Source organism: Euprymna scolopes, chromosome 11 (assembly GCF_053919585.1).
Source record: "Euprymna scolopes isolate OS-2025 chromosome 11, ASM5391958v1, whole genome shotgun sequence".
In the NCBI taxonomy this organism is placed as follows: domain Eukaryota; kingdom Metazoa; phylum Mollusca; class Cephalopoda; order Sepiida; family Sepiolidae; genus Euprymna; species Euprymna scolopes.
Genome location: NC_136492.1, coordinates 37,541,889 through 37,561,947, shown reverse-complemented (window position 1 = coordinate 37,561,947; position 20,059 = coordinate 37,541,889).

Below are 20,059 nucleotides of genomic sequence, written 5' to 3'. Positions count from 1 at the left end.
TTAAAAAACCATAAAGCGGAAGACCAGTACCCGCATTAAGCTTGTCTGCAGTTTAATTTGTTGCTGGCTATCTTGCTCTTGCTTGTTGCTTGATCTCAACATTTTGAACCAAGAGAGAGATTTAGCTGTCGTACCAAGCTAAGACTCTGTAACATCATATTTGTATAGATACTCCCTCACACATTTGTGCTCATGGATTTAAAATGTCTGAGGGAGTGGCACTCGTCTGACAAGACGTTGCAATCATCATGTATGTATATATATGTATATGTATGTATGTATATTAATGTATGTATATGTATATGTATGTATGTATATGTATATGTATGTATATATATGCATATGTATGTATATATATGCATATGTATATATATGCATATGTATGTATATATATGCATATGTATGTATATATATGTATATGTATGTATATATATGTATATGTATGTATATATATGTATATATATGTGTATATATATGTATATATATGTGTATATATATGTACATATATGTGCGTATATATGTATATATATGTGCGTATATATGTATATATATGTGCGTATATATGTACATATATGTGCGTATATATGTATATATATGTGCGTATATATGTATATATATGTGCGTATATATGTATATATATATGTGTGTATATATGTATATATATTTGTATATATATGTATATATATGTGTATATGTTTGTATATATGTATATATATTTGTATATATTTGTATATATATGTATATATATTTGTATATGTATGTATATGTATGTATATATATGCGTATAGGTATGCAAATATATATGCGTATAGGTATGTAAATATATATATATATGCGTATAGGTATGTATATATATGTGTATATATATGTGTATCTTTGTATATTTGTATATATATATGTGTATATATGTATACACATATGTCCATATATGTATATATATATTTTGATATATGTGTATATATATGTATATATGTGTGTATATATATGTATATATGTGTGTATATATATTTATATATATGCATGTGTATATATATGTGTATATGCATATATATTTGTATATATTAATATATATGTAAATATATATTTATATGTTTGTATATATATATATATGTACATATATATGTATATGTTTGTATATATATATGTATATATATGTATATATATGTATACATGTCTATATATATTCATATAGATATGTATATATATGTATATATATATTTGTATATATATATACTAGCAAACAGTTAATAAAACAGGGTTAAAAACACTTTGAAAAAGAGTTAAAAACTTATTTTATCTTAAAAGGAAACACTAGATAAGTGGATAGTCCTTAATTCGCTGTGTTTCGAAGAACTACCTTCTTTCTCATCAGAGGGTTGGAATTAGCAAAATTTCGAGATCGGATTATGCATGCAAAAATATTGGATGAAATAAAAAGATCTTACTTGATAACAAAAAAGTGAAGCAGAGGGAATATGGTGAAGAAAAAGTGATTACACGTGAATGGATAGTCTGGTGGAATTTGAATAATCCAGTGACAGTAAAATCCAAATATATAACTTCAAGAAAGTTTATTGCATTTCCATTTGCACAAGTACAATTTAAGGAAATCCCGTAATTAGAAGATGGTCCAAAATAATCCAAAAGGCAGAAATCCATGGAATAATTAACAAAAACATGTACAAGGGAAAAAAAGGAAAAAATTCCCATAATATTTATGACATTAATATGCTTTTCACTCTACTGCCGAGGCATAAATATAAATAAGAAAGATCAGGGAAGAGAAAGGAGGAAAAACATTAAATGGTGATAGAATTAAATATAAAAATCGAAAAACAAATGCCAAAATTACCCAGACAGGAAATGTTAAAGGCGCGAAAAAATATATAGGGCTAAATAATATAGGTCAACTGAAATGTACAGGCCATCACTTAAGAAAATTTCAGCAAGAGTTGTTAGAAGACACTAAATGGAAAATAATAAATTAATTAATAAATAAATAGATAATAAATAATAAATAAAGAAATTAAAAAATAAATAAAAAATAAAATATAAGATAAAAAATAAAAATAATTTAAGGGGAGAGGATGGCCGGTATCTGTAAATTCGGGGAAAAGCAAGAAAAAAAGCAAGTAAATGCATATAGTAAAATATAAGTAAATATACGTACAAGACATGAAAGTTTGGGTAGATTGATATATTAGATAGATAGTGTAAAGAATAAAGTAGAAAATTCAGATAAAAAATAATAAATAAAGTGTTGTGAAGGAACATAACTGGCTATACACCGGTTACAAACTGTATATATATATTGGACTGTTTGGCAGACAGCGGCAGACAGCGGCAGACAAGCAGTCGCAGTAAGACGGATAGTCTTACGTGTTGATTATCAGACTTTCTTCCCCATACTTGTTACTATGTACTTCTATTTACCTTAGGCGAGCAGCCTTACGTTTCTGTATTATAAATAAACCCCATTACACATACCACTCGGTGTAACTCACGTTTGTCTTTATTTCCTAAGTATTTAGGAATATAACAATGGCGACGAGGATGGTAGGACAAAAGCTATCGCCCATGCTTCAAGAACGTTGGTTGCAGCGGAGAAAAATTACAGCCAAATTGAAAAAGAGGCGCTGTCGATAATATTTGGAATTACAAAGTACAATCGATTTCTCCATGGACGATCTTTTATTTTGCAAACCGACCATAAACCTCTACTTACCATATTTGGATCAAAGAAAGGCATTCCCACACATACTGCGAATCGATTACAGCGATGGGCTGTAACCCTCTTAAACTATCAGTTTAAGATGGAACATGTATCCTCAAAAAAGTTAGGACACGCAGATGCATTATCACGGTTGATCCCTAAAAGAAGCGAAAGTTTCGAAGAAACGGTAATTGCTGCGCTTAAATACGAAAGTGAATGTACAAGTTCAATGTGTAATATGATACGTGAACTTCCGGTAACTTTCGAAAAAATAAAAAAAGAGGCAGTAAATGACATTTTCATTAAGAAAATGAAAAATCAATTGGGATGGATAAAAATAATAAAAAGGTAGATCAAACAACGCCTTTTTCCATCTGTGAAGATGTGCTCATGTATGGTGAGAGGATCGTAATTCCACTAACGTTACAGAGGAAAGTTCTGAAGGAATTTCATACAGGTCATCCGGGCATTTCGAGAATGAAATCCCTTATGAGAGGATATGTGTACTGGCCTGGTATGGACAAGGAAGTTGAAAAATGTGTCAAGACATGCAGAGGATGTCAATTAGCAGCTCGAGATCCTCCAGTAAAAACGACGCCATGGCCAAAGACGGACCTACCCTGGTCACGTCTTCATATTGATTATGCGGGACCTATAAATGGTTATTTTTACTTGATTATTGTAGATTCTTTTTCAAAATGGCCAGAAATATTTAAGTTTAGACATCCAACAGCAAAAAACACTGTGAGTGCGCTTAATGAAATTTTTAGCCGTTTTGGAGTGCCAAAAACCTTAGTGAGCGATAATGGAACAGCATTTACTGCTCATGAATTCAAAGAATTCTGTGACTCACTAAATATTCTACATATGACAACACCTGTGTACCATCCACGATCGAATGGGTTGGCCGAAAAATTTGTAGATACGTTTAAAAGGGCACTTAAGAAAAATCTTACTACGGACACAGACGAACAATGTATTCAAACATTTTTAGCAATTTACAGGGTGACACCAAATCCTAATAATAATGTCAATTCTTCCCCGGCTGAGCTAATGTTTGCAAGAAAGATAAGATCTGTCTTCGATAGGCTGCTACCAGAGAAAAAGAAAGTTTTCAAAAAAGAAAACCTTAATACCAAGTGCTTCTCCCCAGGTGAAAATGTATATTTCAAAAATTTTCAAAATGGACGAAATCAGTGGGTTGAAGGTATTATCAAAAAAAGGATTGGGAGCATGGTCTATACCATCCAAGGATTAAGTTTTGTCTGCAAAAGACACAGAAATCAAATACGTCCCAGACTGTCTCCAAATGTGGAAGAGACACCAATGGAAACATTGTGCGATATTTTTGATATACCAAAACCAGCGTGTGTACCGCAAACAATGAATATTTCGCCTGAACCGACCATACGGGCTGGACAGAAACCTTTACCCCGGGTAACGCTGACCAGAAGGAAAAGCGCAAGAAAGAGAAAAGTTACCAGGAGATTAAGCCCTGACCCTAAAAGGAAGAGGTATTTAAGCTAAAATCAGGAAGATTTCAGCTTCAGAGGGAGGTGTTGTGAAGAAACATAACTGGCTATACACCGGTTACAAACTGTATATATATATTGGACTGTTTGGCAGACAGCGGCAGACAGCGGCAGACAAGCAGTCGCAGTAAGACGGATAGTCTTACGTGTTGATTATCAGACTTTCTTCCCCATACTTGTTACTATGTACTTCTATTTACCTTAGGCGAGCAGCCTTACGTTTCTGTATTATAAATAAACCCCATTACACATACCACTCGGTGTAACTCACGTTTGTCTTTATTTCCTAAGTATTTAGGAATATAACATAAAGTATTCAGAAGTATGTAGAAAAAACGATAAAGTTAAAAACATTTTTTATATCTTCTATATATGTATGTATGTTTGTTTGTAACGCTAAAACTTTTGACAGACACAACCAAAGTTGACAAATTTGGTATCAGATTGGACGTTGATCACCCGGATGACAAATATCGAAATTTCACGTCAAACGAACCACTAGAAAGGGGGTCAACGTATCAGTTATCTTCAAGGGGGGGTCCAAAAAAACCTGTCATTGTAATGGTTTTTATTACGTAATTCTTGAATGATCCAATGTAATTCGTACGTAAAAAAAAAAACGCTTAGTCATGTCACGTGACGTGACGTCAACATCCAGTAATGGCGAACAAATGTAAATAACAACTTTTTTCACCGATAGATTTGCAATTTTTCTTCTCCTTGGTTATATATATTGTTAAACTTCATAACAATGTTTTCATCGTGATTAACTGGTTAAAAATAGTATTTATACAAGAGTTTTAACGAAAAATGTCAGGAAAAAATGTACAGGAATAAAAAAATTCAGCTTTCAATATATTAGACGATAAGAAAAATATCATAATATTTATGGTAGAAAATAATTAGCCATTTTGTATATTACCACGTGACCTCATACCTCTTAAACTGGAAGGCGGGAGGAGAGGAGGCCGCTCAAAACAAACACCGTCTTTCTCTTTTTTCTCTCTCTCTCACCCACTTACTCTTCCCTCTTTCTCACCCACTTGCTCTTGACGACATACCACTGTTAAACTGGGGGGGGAAGAGGCAGCTTCAAAACCAACAAAAACAGTGCACCGCTTCCCAGGCATTATCTCCTATAGATGCACATTTTATTAGAACCGCTTGTGTCGGGGGAAATGGTAGAATATAATCAGCCATTTTCTATATTACCACGTGACCTTATACCTCTTAAACTGGAAGGGGGGAGGAAAGGAGGCCGCTTCAAAACCAACACCGTCTTTCTCTTTTTTCTCTCTCTCTCTCTCACCCATTTACTCTTCCCTCTCTCTCACCCTCTTTCTCTTGACGTAATACCACTGTTAAACTGTGGGGGGGGAGAGGCAGCAGTATTCAAATTTGGGAAAGAGGATGGAACAACTTTCTCTTCTGCCTCTCTCTCACACTCTTTATCTTCTCTCTCTCTCTCACCCTGTTTCTCTTCTCTCTATATTAGCACTTATCAAGGCCAATAGGCAACTCGAGGATCAACTCGACGATGAGAGTTCAAACGTGCACAGTATTCAAATTTGGGAAAGAGGATGGAACAACTTTCTCTTCTGCCTCTCTCTCACACTCTTTATCTTCTCTCTCTCTCACCCTGTTTCTCTTCTCTCTATATTAGCACTTATCAAGGCCAATAAGCAACTCGAGGATCAACTCGACGATGAGAGTTCAAACGTGCACAGTATTCAAATTTGGGAAAGAGGATGGAAAAACTTTCTCTTCTGCCTCTCTCTCACCCTGTTTCTCTTCTCTCTATATTAGCACTTATCAAGGCCAATAGGCAACTCGAGGATCAACTCGACGATGAGAGTTCAAACGTGCACAGTATTCAAATTTGGGAAAGAGGATGGAACAACTTTCTCTTCTGCCTCTCTCTCACACTCTTTATCTTCTCTCTCTCTCTCTCACCCTGTTTCTCTAGTCTCTATATTAGCACTTATCAAGGCCAATAGGCAACTCGAGGATCAACTCGACGATGAGAGTTCAAACGTGCACAGTATTCAAATTTGGGAAAGAGGATGGAACAACTTTCTCTTCTGCCTCTCTCTCACACTCTTTATCTTCTCTCTCTCTCACCCTGTTTCTCTTCTCTCTATATTAGACCTTATCAAGGCCAATAGGCAACTCGAGGATCAACTCGACGATGACAATTAAAACGTGCACAGTATTCAAATAAGGGAAAGAGGATAGAACAACTTTCTCTTCTGCCTCTCTCTCACACCCTTTATCTTCTCTCTCTCACACCCTGTTTATCTTCTCTCTATATTAGCACTTATCAATGCCAATAGGCAACTCGAGGATCAACTCGACGATGAGAGTTCAAACGTGCACAGTATTCAAATTTGGGAAAGAGGATGGAACAACATTCTCTTCTGCCTCTCTCTCACACTCTTTATCTTCTCTCTCTCTCACCCTGTTTCTCTTCTCTCTATATTAGCACTCATCAAGGCCAATAGGAAACTCGAGGATCAACTCGACGATGAGAGTTCAAACGTGCACAGTATTCAAATTTGAAAAAGGGGATGGAACAACATTCTCTTCTGCCTCTCTCTCACACTCTTTATCTTCTCTCTCTCTAACCCTGTTTCTCTTCTCTCTATATTAGCACTCATGAACGCCAATAGGCAACTCGAGGATCAACTCGACGATGAGAGTTACAAACGTGCACAGTATTCAAATTTGGGAAAGAGGATGGAACCACTTTCTCTTCTGCCTCTCTCTCACACTCTTTATCTTCTCTCTCTCTAACCCTGTTTCTGTTCTCTCTATATTAGCACTCATCAAGGCCAATAGGCAACTCGAGGATCAACTCGACGATGAGAGTTCAAACGTGCACAGTATTCAAATTTGGGAAAGAGGATGGAACAACTTTCTCTTCTGCCTCTCTCTCACCCTGTTTCTCTTCTCTCTATATTAGAACTTATCAAGGCCAACAGGCAACTCGAGGATCAACTCGACGATGAGAGTTCAAACGTGCACAGTATTCAAATTTGGGAAAGAGGATGGAACAACTTTCTCTTCTGCCTCCCTCTCACACTCTTTATCTTCTCTCTCTCTCTCTCACCCTGTTTCTCTTCTCTGTATATTAGCACTTATCAAGGCCAATAGGCAACTCGAGGATCAACTCGACGATGAGAGTTCAAACGTGCACAATATTCAAATTTGGGAAATAGGATGGAACAACTTTCTCTTCTGCCTCTCTCTCACACTCTTTATCTTCTCTCTCTCTCTCAGCCTGTTTCTCTTCTCTCTATATTAGACCTTATCAAGGCCAATAGGCAACTCGAGGATCAACTCGACGATGAGAATTCAAACGTGCACAGTATTCAAATTTGGGAAAGAGGATGGAACAACATTCCCTTCTGCCTCTCTCTCACACTCTTTATCTTCTCTCTCTCTCACCCTGTTTCTCTTCTCTCCATATTAGCACATCAAGGCCAATAGGCAACTCGAGTATCAACTTGACGATGAGAGTTCAAACGTGCACAGTATTCAAATTTGGGAAAGAGGATGGAACCACTTTCTCTTCTGCCTCTCTCTCACACTCTTTATCTTCTCTCTCTCTCACCCTGTTTCTCTTCTCTCTACATTAGCACTCATCAAGGCCAATAGGCAACTCGAGGATCAACTCGACGATGAGAGTTCAAACGTGCACAGTATTCAAATTTGGGATAGAGGATGGAACAACTTTCTCTTCTGCCTCTCTCTCACACTCTTTATCTTCTCTCTCTCTCACCCTGTTTCTCTTCTCTCTATATTATACCTTATCAAGGCCAATAGGCAACTCGAGGATCAACTCGGCGATGAGAGTTCAAACGTGCACAGTATTCAAATTTGGGAAAGAGGATGGAACAACTGTCTCTTCTGCGTCTCTCTCACACTCTTTATCTTCTCTCTCTCTCTCACCCTGTTTCTCTTCTCTCTATATAAGCACTTATCAAGGCCAATAGGCAACTCGAGGATCAACTCGAGGATGAGAGTTCAAACGTACACAGTATTCAAATTTGGGAAAGAGGATGGAACAACTTTCTCTTCTGCCTCTCTCTCACACTCTTTATCTTCTCTCTCTCTCACCCTGTTTCTCGTCTCTCAATATTAGCACCTATCAAGGCCAATAGGCAACTAAAGGATCAACTCGACGATGAGAGTTCAAACGTGCACAGTATTCAAATTTGGGAAAGAGGATGGAACAACTTTCTCTTCTGCCTCTCTCTCACACTCTTTATCTTCTCTCTCTCTCTAACTCTGTTTCTCTTCTCTCTATATTATTACTTATAAAGGCCAATAGGCAATTCGAGGATCAACTCGACGATGAGAGTTCAAACGTGCACAGTATTCAAATTTGGGAAAGAGGATGGAACAACTTTCTCTTCTGCCTCTCTCTCACACTCTTTATCTTCTCTCTCTCTCTCACCCTGTTTCTCTTCTCTCTATATTAGCACTTATCAAGGCCAATAGGCAACTCGAGGATCAACTCGACGATGAGAGTTCAAACGTGCACAGTATTCAAATTTGGGAAAGAGGATGGAACAACTTTCTCTTCTGCCTCTCTCTCACACTCTTTATCTTCTCTCTCTCTCACCCTGTTTCTCTTCTCTCTATATTAGCACTTATCAAGGCCAATAGGCAACTCGAGGATCAACTCGACGATGAGAGTTCAAACGTGCACAGTATTCAAATTTGGGAAAGAGGATGGAAAAACTTTCTCTTCTGCCTCTCTCTCACCCTGTTTCTCTTCTCTCTATATTAGCACTTATCAAGGCCAATAGGCAACTCGAGGATCAACTCGACGATGAGAGTTCAAACGTGCACAGTATTCAAATTTGGGAAAGAGGATGGAACAACTTTCTCTTCTGCCTCTCTCTCACACTCTTTATCTTCTCTCTCTCTCTCTCTCTCTCACCCTGTTTCTCTAGTCTCTATATTAGCACTTATCAAGGCCAATAGGCAACTCGAGGATCAACTCGACGATGAGAGTTCAAACGTGCACAGTATTCAAATTTGGGAAAGAGGATGGAACAACTTTCTCTTCTGCCTCTCTCTCACACTCTTTATCTTCTCTCTCTCTCTCACCCTGTTTCTCTTTTCTCTATATTAGACCTTATCAAGGCCAATAGGCAACTCGAGGATCAACTCGACGATGACAATTAAAACGTGCACAGTATTCAAATAAGGGAAAGAGGATAGAACAACTTTCTCTTCTGCCTCTCTCTCACACCCTTTATCTTCTCTCTCTCTCACCCTGTTTATCTTCTCTCTATATTAGCACTTATCAATGCCAATAGGCAACTCGAGGATCAACTCGACGATGAGAGTTCAAACGTGCACAGTATTCAAATTTGGGAAAGAGGATGGAACAACATTCTCTTCTGCCTCTCTCTCACACTCTTTATCTTCTCTCTCTCTCACCCTGTTTCTCTTCTCTCTATATTAGCACTCATCAAGGCCAATAGGAAACTCGAGGATCAACTCGACGATGAGAGTTCAAACGTGCACAGTATTCAAATTTGGGAAAGGGGATGGAACAACATTCTCTTCTGCCTCTCTCTCACACTCTTTATCTTCTCTCTCTCTAACCCTGTTTCTCTTCTCTCTATATTAGCACTCATGAAGGCCAATAGGCAACTCGAGGATCAACTCGACGATGAGAGTTCAAACGTGCACAGTATTCAAATTTGGGAAAGAGGATGGAACCACTTTCTCTTCTGCCTCTCTCTCACACTCTTTATCTTCTCTCTCTCTAACCCTGTTTCTGTTCTCTCTATATTAGCACTCATCAAGGCCAATAGGCAACTCGAGGATCAACTCGACGATGAGAGTTCAAACGTGCACGGTATTCAAATTTGGGAAAGAGGATGGAACAACTTTCTCTTCTGCCTCTCTCTCACCCTGTTTCTCTTCTCTCTATATTAGAACTTATCAAGGCCAACAGGCAACTCGAGGATCAACTCGACGATGAGAGTTCAAACGTGCACAGTATTCAAATTTGGGAAAGAGGATGGAACAACTTTCTCTTCTGCCTCCCTCTCACACTCTTTATCTTCTCTCTCTCTCTCTCACCCTGTTTCTCTTCTCTGTATATTAGCACTTATCAAGGCCAATAGGCAACTCGAGGATCAACTCGACGATGAGAGTTCAAACGTGCACAATATTCAAATTTGGGAAATAGGATGGAACAACTTTCTCTTCTGCCTCTCTCTCACACTCTTTATCTTCTCTCTCTCTCTCACCCTGTTTCTCTTCTCTCTATATTAGACCTTATCAAGGCCAATAGGCAACTCGAGGATCAACTCGACGATGAGAATTCAAACGTGCACAGTATTCAAATTTGGGAAAGAGGATGGAACAACATTCTCTTCTGCCTCTCTCTCACACTCTTTATCTTCTCTCTCTCTCACCCTGTTTCTCTTCTCTCCATATTAGCACATCAAGGCCAATAGGCAACTCGAGTATCAACTTGACGATGAGAGTTCAAACGTGCACAGTATTCAAATTTGGGAAAGAGGATGGAACCACTTTCTCTTCTGCCTCTCTCTCACACTCTTTATCTTCTCTCTCTCACCCTGTTTCTCTTCTCTCTACATTAGCACTCATCAAGGCCAATAGGCAACTCGAGGATCAACTCGACGATGAGAGTTCAAACGTGCACAGTATTCAAATTTGGGATAGAGGATGGAACAACTTTCTCTTCTGCCTCTCTCTCACACTCTTTATCTTCTCTCTCTCTCACCCTGTTTCTCTTCTCTCTATATTATACCTTATCAAGGCCAATAGGCAACTCGAGGATCAACTCGGCGATGAGAGTTCAAACGTGCACAGTATTCAAATTTGGGAAAGAGGATGGAACAACTGTCTCTTCTGCGTCTCTCTCACACTCTTTATCTTCTCTCTCTCTCTCACCCTGTTTCTCTTCTCTCTATATTAGCACTTATCAAGGCCAATAGGCAACTCGAGGATCAACTCGAGGATGAGAGTTCAAACGTACACAGTATTCAAATTTGGGAAAGAGGATGGAACAACTTTCTCTTCTGCCTCTCTCTCACACTCTTTATCTTCTCTCTCTCTCACCCTGTTTCTCGTCTCTCAATATTAGCACCTATCAAGGCCAATAGGCAACTAAAGGATCAACTCGACGATGAGAGTTCAAACGTGCACAGTATTCAAATTTGGGAAAGAGGATGGAACAACTTTCTCTTCTGCCTCTCTCTCACACTCTTTATCTTCTCTCTCTCTCTAACTCTGTTTCTCTTCTCTCTATATTATTACTTATCAAGGCCAATAGGCAATTCGAGGATCAACTCGACGATGAGAGTTCAAACGTGCACAGTATTCAAATTTGGGAAAGAGGATGGAACAACATTCTCTTCTGCCTCTCTCTCACACACTTTATCTTCTCTCTCTCTCACCCTGTTTCTCTTCTCTCTATATTAGCACATCAAGGCCAATAGGCAACTCGAGGATCAACTCGACGATGAGAGTTCAAACGTGCACAGTATTCAAATTTGGGAAAGAGGATGGAACCACTTTCTCTTCTGCCTCTCTCTCACATACTTTATCTTCTCTCTCTCTCAGCCTGTTTCTCTTCTCTCTATATTAGCACTTATCAAGGCCAATAGGCAACTCGAGGATAAACTCGACGTTGAGAGTTCAAACGTGCACAGTATTCAAATTTGGGAAAGAGGATGGAACAACATTCTCTTCTGCTTCTCTCTCACACTCTTTATCTTCTCTTTCTCTCACCCTGTTTCTCTTCTCTCTATATTAGCACTCATCAAGGCCAATAGGCAACTCGACGATCAACTCGACGATGAGAGTTCAATCGTGCTCAGTATTCAAATTTGGGAAAGAGGATGGAACACCTTTCTCTTCTTCCTCTTTCTCACACTCTTTGCGTTCTCTCTCTCTCTCACCCTGTTTCTCTTCTCTCTATATTAGAACTTGTCAAGGCCAATAGGCAACTCGAGGATAAACTCGACGATGAGAGTTCAAACATGCACAGTATTCACATTTGGGAAAGAGGATGGAACAACTTTCTCTTCTGCCTCTCTCTCACACTCTTTATCTTCTCTCTCTCTCACCCTGTTTCTCTTCCCTCTATATTAGCACTTATCAAGGCCAATAGGCAACTCGAGGATCAACTATAGGATGAGAGTTCAAACGTCCACAGTATTCAAATTTTTGAAAGAGGATGGAACAACTTTCTCTGCTGCCTCTTTCTTACACTCTTTATCTTCTCTTTCTCTCACCCTGTTTCTCTTCTCTGTATATTAGCACTTATCAAGGCCAATAGGCAACTCGAGGATCAACTCGACGATAAGAGTTCAAACGTGCACAGTATTGAAATTTGGGAAAGAGGATGGAACAACTTTCTCTTCTGCCTCTCTCTCACACTCTTTATCTTCTCTCTCTCTCACCCTGTTTCTCGTCTCTCTATATTAGCACTTATCAAGGCAAATAGGCAACTCGAGGATCAACTCGACGATGAGAGTTCAAACGTGCACAGTATTCAAATTTGGGAAAGAGGATGGAACAACTTTCTCTTCTGCCTCTTTCTCACACTTTTTATCTTCTCTCTCTCTCACCCTGTTTCTCGTCTCTCTATATTAGCACCTATCAAGGCCAATAGGCAACTCGAGGATCAACTCGACGATGAGAGTTCAAACGTGCACAGTATTCAAATTTGGGAAAGAGGATGGAACAACTTTCTCTTCTGCCTCTCTCTCACACTCTTTATTTTCTCTCTCTCTCACCCTGTTTCTCTTCTCTCTATTTTAGCACTTATCAAGGCCAATAGGCAACTCGAGGATCAACTCGATGATGAGAGTTCAAACGTGCACAGTATTCAAATTTGGGAAAGAGGATGGAACAACTGTCTCTTCTGCCTCTCTCTCACACTCTTTATCTTCTCTCTCTCTCTAACCCTGTTTCTCTTCTCTCTATATTAGCACTCATCAAGGCCAATAGGCAACTCGAGGATAAACTCGACGATGAGAGTTAAAACGTGCACAGTATTCAAATTTGGGAAAGAGCATGGAACAACTTTCTCTTCTGCCTCTCTCTCACACTCTTTATCTTCTCTCTCTCTCTAACCCTGTTTCTCCTCTCTCTATATTAGCACTTATTAAGGCCAATAGGCAACTCGAGGATCAACTCGACGATGAGAGTTCAAACGTGCACAGTATTCAAATTTGGGAAAGAGGATGGAACAACTTTCTCTTCTGCCTCTCTCTCACACTCTTTATCTTCTCTCTCTCTCTCGCTGTTTCTCTTCTCTCTATATTAGCAGTTATCAAGGCAAATAGGCAACTCGAGGATCAACTCGACGATGAGATTTCAAACGTGCACAGTATTCAAATTTGGGAAAGAGGATGGAACCACTTTCTCTTCTGCCTCTCTCTCACACTCTTTATCTTCTCTCTCTCTAACCCTGTTTCTCTTCTCTCTATATTAGCACTCATCAAGGCCAATAGGCAACTCGAGGATCAACTCGACGATGAGAGTTCAAACGTGCACAGTATTCAAATTTTGGAAAGAGGATGGAACAACTGTCTCTTCTGCCTCTCTCTCACACTCTTTATCTTCTCTCTCTCTCTAACCCTGTTTCTCTTCTCTCTATATTAGCACTCATCAAGGCCAATAGGCAACTCGAGGATAAACTCGACGTTGAGAGTTCAAACGTGCACAGTATTCAAATTTGGGAAAGAGCATGGAACAACTTTCTCTTCTGCCTCTCTCTCACACTCTTTATCTTCTCTCTCTCTCTAACCCTGTTTCTCCTCTCTCTATATTAGCACTTATTAAGGCCAATAGGCAACTCGAGGATCAACTCGACGATGAGAGTTCAAACGTGCACAGTATTCAAATTTGGGAAAGAGGATGGAACAACTTTCTCTTCTGCCTCTCTCTCACACTCTTTATCTTCTCTCTCTCTCGCTGTTTCTCTTCTCTCTATATTAGCAGTTATCAAGGCAAATAGGCAACTTGAGGATCAACTCGACGATGAGATTTCAAACGTGCACAGTATTCAAATTTGGGAAAGAGGATGGAACCACTTTCTCTTCTGCCTCTCTCTCACACTCTTTATCTTCTCTCTCTCTAACCCTGTTTCTCTTCTCTCTATATTAGCACTCATCAAGGCCAATAGGCAACTCGAGGATCAACTGGACGATGAGAGTTCAAACGTGCACAGTAATCAAATTTGGGAAAGAGGATGGAACAACATTCTCTTCTGCCTCTCTCTCACACTCTTTATCTTCTCTCTCTCTCACCCTGTTTCTCTTCTCTCTATATAACCACTTATCAAAGCCAATAGGCAACTCGAGGATTAACTCGGCGATGAGAGTTCAAACGTGCACAGTATTCAAATTTGGGAAAGAGGATGGAACAACTTTCTCTTCTGCCTCTTTCTCACACCCTTTATCTTCTCTCTCTCTCACCCTGTTTCTCTTCTCTCTATATTAGCACTTATCAAGGCCAATAGGCAACTCGAGGATCAACTCGACGATGAGAGTTCAAACGTGCACAGCATTCAAATTTGGGACAGAGGATGGAACACCTTTCTCTTCTGCCTCTCTCACACACTCTTTATCTTCTCTCTCTCTAACCCTGTTTCTCTTCTCTCTATATTAGCACTTATCAAGGCCAATAGGCAACTCGAGGATAAACTCGACGATGAGAGTTCAAACGTGCACAGTATTACAATTTGGGAAAGAGGATGGAACAACTTCCTCTTCTGCCTCTCTCTCACACTCTTTTTCTTCTCTCTCTCTCTAACCCTGTTAATCTTGTCTCTATATTAGCACTCATCAAGGCCAATAGGCAACTCGCGGATCAACTCGACGATGAGAGTTCAAACGTGCACAGTATTCCAATTTGGGAAAGAGGATGGAACAACTTTCTCTTCTGCCTCTCTCTCACACTCTTTATCTTCTCTCTTTTTCACCCCGTTTCTCTTCTCTCTATATTAGCACTTATCAAGGCCAATAGGCAACTCGAGTATCAACTCGACGATGAGAGTTCAAACGTGCACAGTATTCAAATTTTTGAAAGAGGATGGAACAACTTTCTCTTTTGCCTCTCTCTCACACTCTTTATCTTCTCTCTCTCTCACCCTGTTTCTCTTCTCTCTATATTAGCACTTATCAAGGCCAATAGGCAAGTCGAGGATCAACTCGACGATGCGAGTGCAAACGGGCACAGTATTCAAATCAGGGAAAGAGGATGGAACAAGTTTCTCTTCTGCCTTTCTCTCACACTCTTTATCTTCTCTCTCTCTCTCACCCTGTTTCTTTTCTCTCTATATTAGCACTTATCAAGGCCAATAGTCAACTCGAGGATCAACCGTGCGCTGAGAGTTTAAACGTGCACAGTATGTAAATTTTGGAAAGAGGATGGAACAACTTTCTCTTCTGCCTCTCTCTCACCCTGTTTCCTTTCTCTCTATATTAGCACTTATCAAGGCCAATAGGCAACTCGAGGATCAACTCGACGATGAGAGGTCAAACGTGCACAGTATGTAAATTTGGGAAAGAGGATGGAACAACTTTATCTTCTGCCTCTCTCTCACACTCTTTATCTTCTCTCTCTCTCTAACCCTGTTTCTCTTCTCTCTATATTCGCACTTATCAAGGCCAATAGGCAACTCGCGGATGAACTCGACGATGAGAGTTCAAACGTGCACAGTATTCAAATTTGGGAAAGAGGATGGAACAACTTTCTCTTCTGCCTCTTCCTCACACTCTTTATCTTCTCTCTCTCTCTCACCCTGTTTCTCTTCTCTCTATATTAGCACTTATCAAGGCCAATAGGCAACTCGAGGATCAACTCGACGATGAGAGTTCAAACGTGCACAGTATTCAAATTTGGGAAAGAGGATGGAACAACTTTCTCTTCTGCCTCTCTCTTTATCTTCTCTCTCTCTCTCACCCTGTTTCTCTTCTCTCTATATTAGCACTTATCATTGCCAATAGGCAACTCGAGGATCAACTCGACTATGAGATGTCAAACGTGCACAGTTTTCAAATTTGGGAAAGAGGATGGAACAACTTTCTCTGCTGCTTCTTTCTCACACTCTTTATCTTCTCTCTCTCTCTCCCTGTTTCTCTTCTCTCTATATTAGCACTTATCAAAACCAATAGGCAAGTCGAAGATCAACTCGAAGATAAGAGTGCAAACGTGCACAGTATTCAAATTTAGGAAAGAGGATGGAACAACTTTCTCTTCTGCCTCTTTCTGACACTCTTTATCTTCTCTCTTTCTCTCACACTGTTCCTCTTCTCTCTATATTAGCACTTATCAAGGCCAATAGGCAACTCGAGGATCAACTCGGCGATGAGAGTTCAAACAGGCACAGTATTCAAATTTGGGAAAGAGGATGGAACAACTTTCTCTTCTGCCTCTCTCTCACAATCTTTATCTTCTCTCTATCTCACCCTGGTTCTCTTCTCTCTGTATTAGGACTTATCAAGGCCAATAGGCAACTCGAGGATCAACTAGACGATTAGAGTTCAACCGTGCACAGTATTCAAATTTGGGAAACAGGATTGAACAACTTTCTCTTCTGCCTCTCTCCCACACTCTTTATCTTCTCTCTCTTTCTCCCTGTTTCTCTTCTCTAACGCTGTTTATCTTCTGTCTATATTTGCACTTATTAAGGCCAATAGGCAACTGTAGGATCAACTCGACGATGAGAGTTCAAACGTGCACAGTATTCAAATATGGGAAAGAGGATGGAAGAACTTTCTTTTCTGCTTCTCTCTCACACTCTTTATCTTCTCTCTCTCTCATCCTGTTTCTCTTCTCTCTATATTAGCACTTATCACGGCCAAGAGGCAATTTGAGGATCAACTCGACGATGAGAGTGCAACTGTGCACAGTATTCAAATTTGGGAAAGAGGATTGAACAACTTTCTCTTCTCCCTCTCTCTCATATCCTTTATCTTCTCTCTCTCTCACCCTGTTTCTCTTCTCTCTATATTAGCACTTATCAAGGCCAATAGGCAACTCGAGGATCATCTCGACGATGAGAGTTCAAACGTGCACAGTATTAAAATTTGGGAAAGAGGATGGAACAACTTTCTCTTCTGCCTCTCTCTCACACTCTTTATCTTCTCTCTCTTTCACCCTGGTTCTCTTCTCTCTATATTAGCACTTATCAAGGCAAATAGGAAAACTCGAGGATCAACTCGGCGGTGAGAGTTAAAACGTGCACAGTATTCAAATTTGGGAAAGAGGATGGAACAACTTTCTCTTCTGCCTCTCTCTCACACTCTTTATCTTCTCTCTCTCTCTCTCACCCTGTTTCTCTGCTCTCTATATTAGCACTTATCAAGGTAAATAGGCAACTCGAGGATCAACTTGACGATGAGAGATCAAATGTGCACAGTATTCAAATTTGGGAAAGAGGATGGAAAAACTTTCTCTTCTGCCTCTCTCTCACCCTGTTTCTCTTCTCTCTATATTAGCACTTATCACGGCCAAGAGGCAACTCGAGGATCAACTCGACGATGAGAGGTCAAAGGTGCACAGTATATAAATTTGGGAAAGAGGATTGAACAACTTTCTCTTCTGCCTCTCTGTCACACTCTTTATCTTCTCTCTCTCTAACCCTGTTTCTCTTCTCTCTATTAGCACTTATCTAGGCCAATAGGCAACTCGAGGATCAACTCGACGATGAGAGGTCAAACGTGCACAGTATATAAATTTCGGAAAGAGGATGGAACAACTTTCTCTTCTGCCTCTCTCTCACACTCGTTATCTTCTCTCTCTCTCACCCTGTTTCTCTTCTCTCTATATAAGCACTAATCAAGGCCAATAGGCAACTCGAGGATCAACTCGACGATGAGAGTTAAAACGTGCACAGTATTCAAATTTGGGAAAGAGGATGGAACAACTTTCTCTTCTGCCTCTCTCTCACACTCTTTATCTTCTCACTGTTTCACCCTGTTTCTCTTGTCTAACGCTGTTTATCTTCTGTCTATATTTGCACTTATTAAGGCCAATAGGCAACTCGAGGATCAACTCGACGATGAGAGTTCAAACGTGCACAGTATTCAAATATGGGAAAGAGGATGGAAGAACTTTCTCTTCTGCTTCTCTCTCACACTCTTTATCTTCTCTCTCTCTCATCCTGTTTCTCTTCTCTCTATATTAGCACTTATCACGGCCAAGAGGCAATTTGAGGATCAACTCGATGATGAGAGTGCAAATGTGCACAGTATTCAATTCGGGAAAGGGGATGGAAAAACTTTCTCTTCTGCCTCTCTCTCACACTCTTTATCTTTTCTCTCTCTCTAACCCTGTTTCTTTTCTCTCTATATTAGCACTTATCAAGGCCCAGAGGCAACCCGAGGATCAACTCGACGATGAGAGTTCAAACGTGCATAGTATTCAAATTTCGGAAAGAGGATGGCACAACTTTCTCGTCTGCCTGTCTCTCACCCTGTTTCTCTTCTCTCTATATTAGCACTTATCAACGCCAATAGGCAACTCGAGGATCAACTCGACGATGAGAGGTCACACGTGCACAGTATTCAAATTTGGGAAAGAGGATGGAACAACTTGTCTTCTGCCTCTCTCTCACACTCTTTATCTTCTCTCTCTTTGACCCTGTTTCTCTTCTCTCTATATTAGCACTTGTCAAGGCCACTAAGCAACTCGAGGATCAACTCGACGATGAGAGGTCAAACGTGCACAGTATATTAATTCTGTAAAGAGAATGGAACAACTTTATCTTCTGCCTCTCTCTCACACTCTTTGTCTTCTCTCTCTCTCTAACGCTGTTTCTCTTCTCTCTATTAGCACTTATCAAGGCCAATAGGCAACTGGAGGATCAACTCGACGATGAGAGTTCAAACGTGCACAGTATTCAAATTTGGGAAAGAGGATGGAACAACTTTCTCTTCTGCCTCTCTCTCACACTCTTTATCTTCTCTCTCTCTCTCACACTGTTTCTCTTCTCTCTATATTAGCTCTTATAAAGGCCAATAGGCAACTTGAGGATCAACTCGACGATGAGAGTTCAAACGTGCACAGTATTACAATTTGGGAAAGAGGATGGAACAACTTTCTCTACTGCCTCTCTCTCACACTCTTTATCTTCTCTCTCTCTCTCACCCTGTTTCTCTTCTCTCTATATTTGCACTTATCAAGGCAAATAGGCAACTCGATGATCATTTTGGCGATGAGAGTTCAAACGTGCACAGTATTAAAATTTGGGAAAGAGGATGGAACAACTTTCTCTCCTGCCTCTCTCTCACACTCTCTATCTTCTCTCTCTCTCACCCTGTTTCTCTTCTCTCTATATTAGCACTTGTCAAGGCAAATAGGCAACTCGAGGATCAACTCGACGATGAGAGTTCAAATGTGCACAGTATTCAAATTTGGGAAAGAGGATGGAAAACTTTCTCTTCTGCCTCTCTTTCACCCTGTTTCTCTTCTCTCTATATTAGCACTTATCAAGGCCAATAGGCAACTCGAGGATCAACTCGACGATGAGAGGTCAAACGTGACCAGTATATAAATTTCGGAAAGAGGATGGAACAACTTTCTCTTCTGCCTCTCTCTCACACTCTTTATCTTCTCTCTCTCTCTAACACTGTTTCTCTTCTCTCTATATTAGCACTTATCAAGGCAAATAGGCAACTCGAGGATAAACTCGACGATGAGAGTTAAAACGTGCACAGTATTCAAATTTGGGAAAGAGCATGGAACAACTTTCTCTTCTGCCTCTCTCTCACACTCTTTATCTTCTCTCTCTCTCTAACCCTGT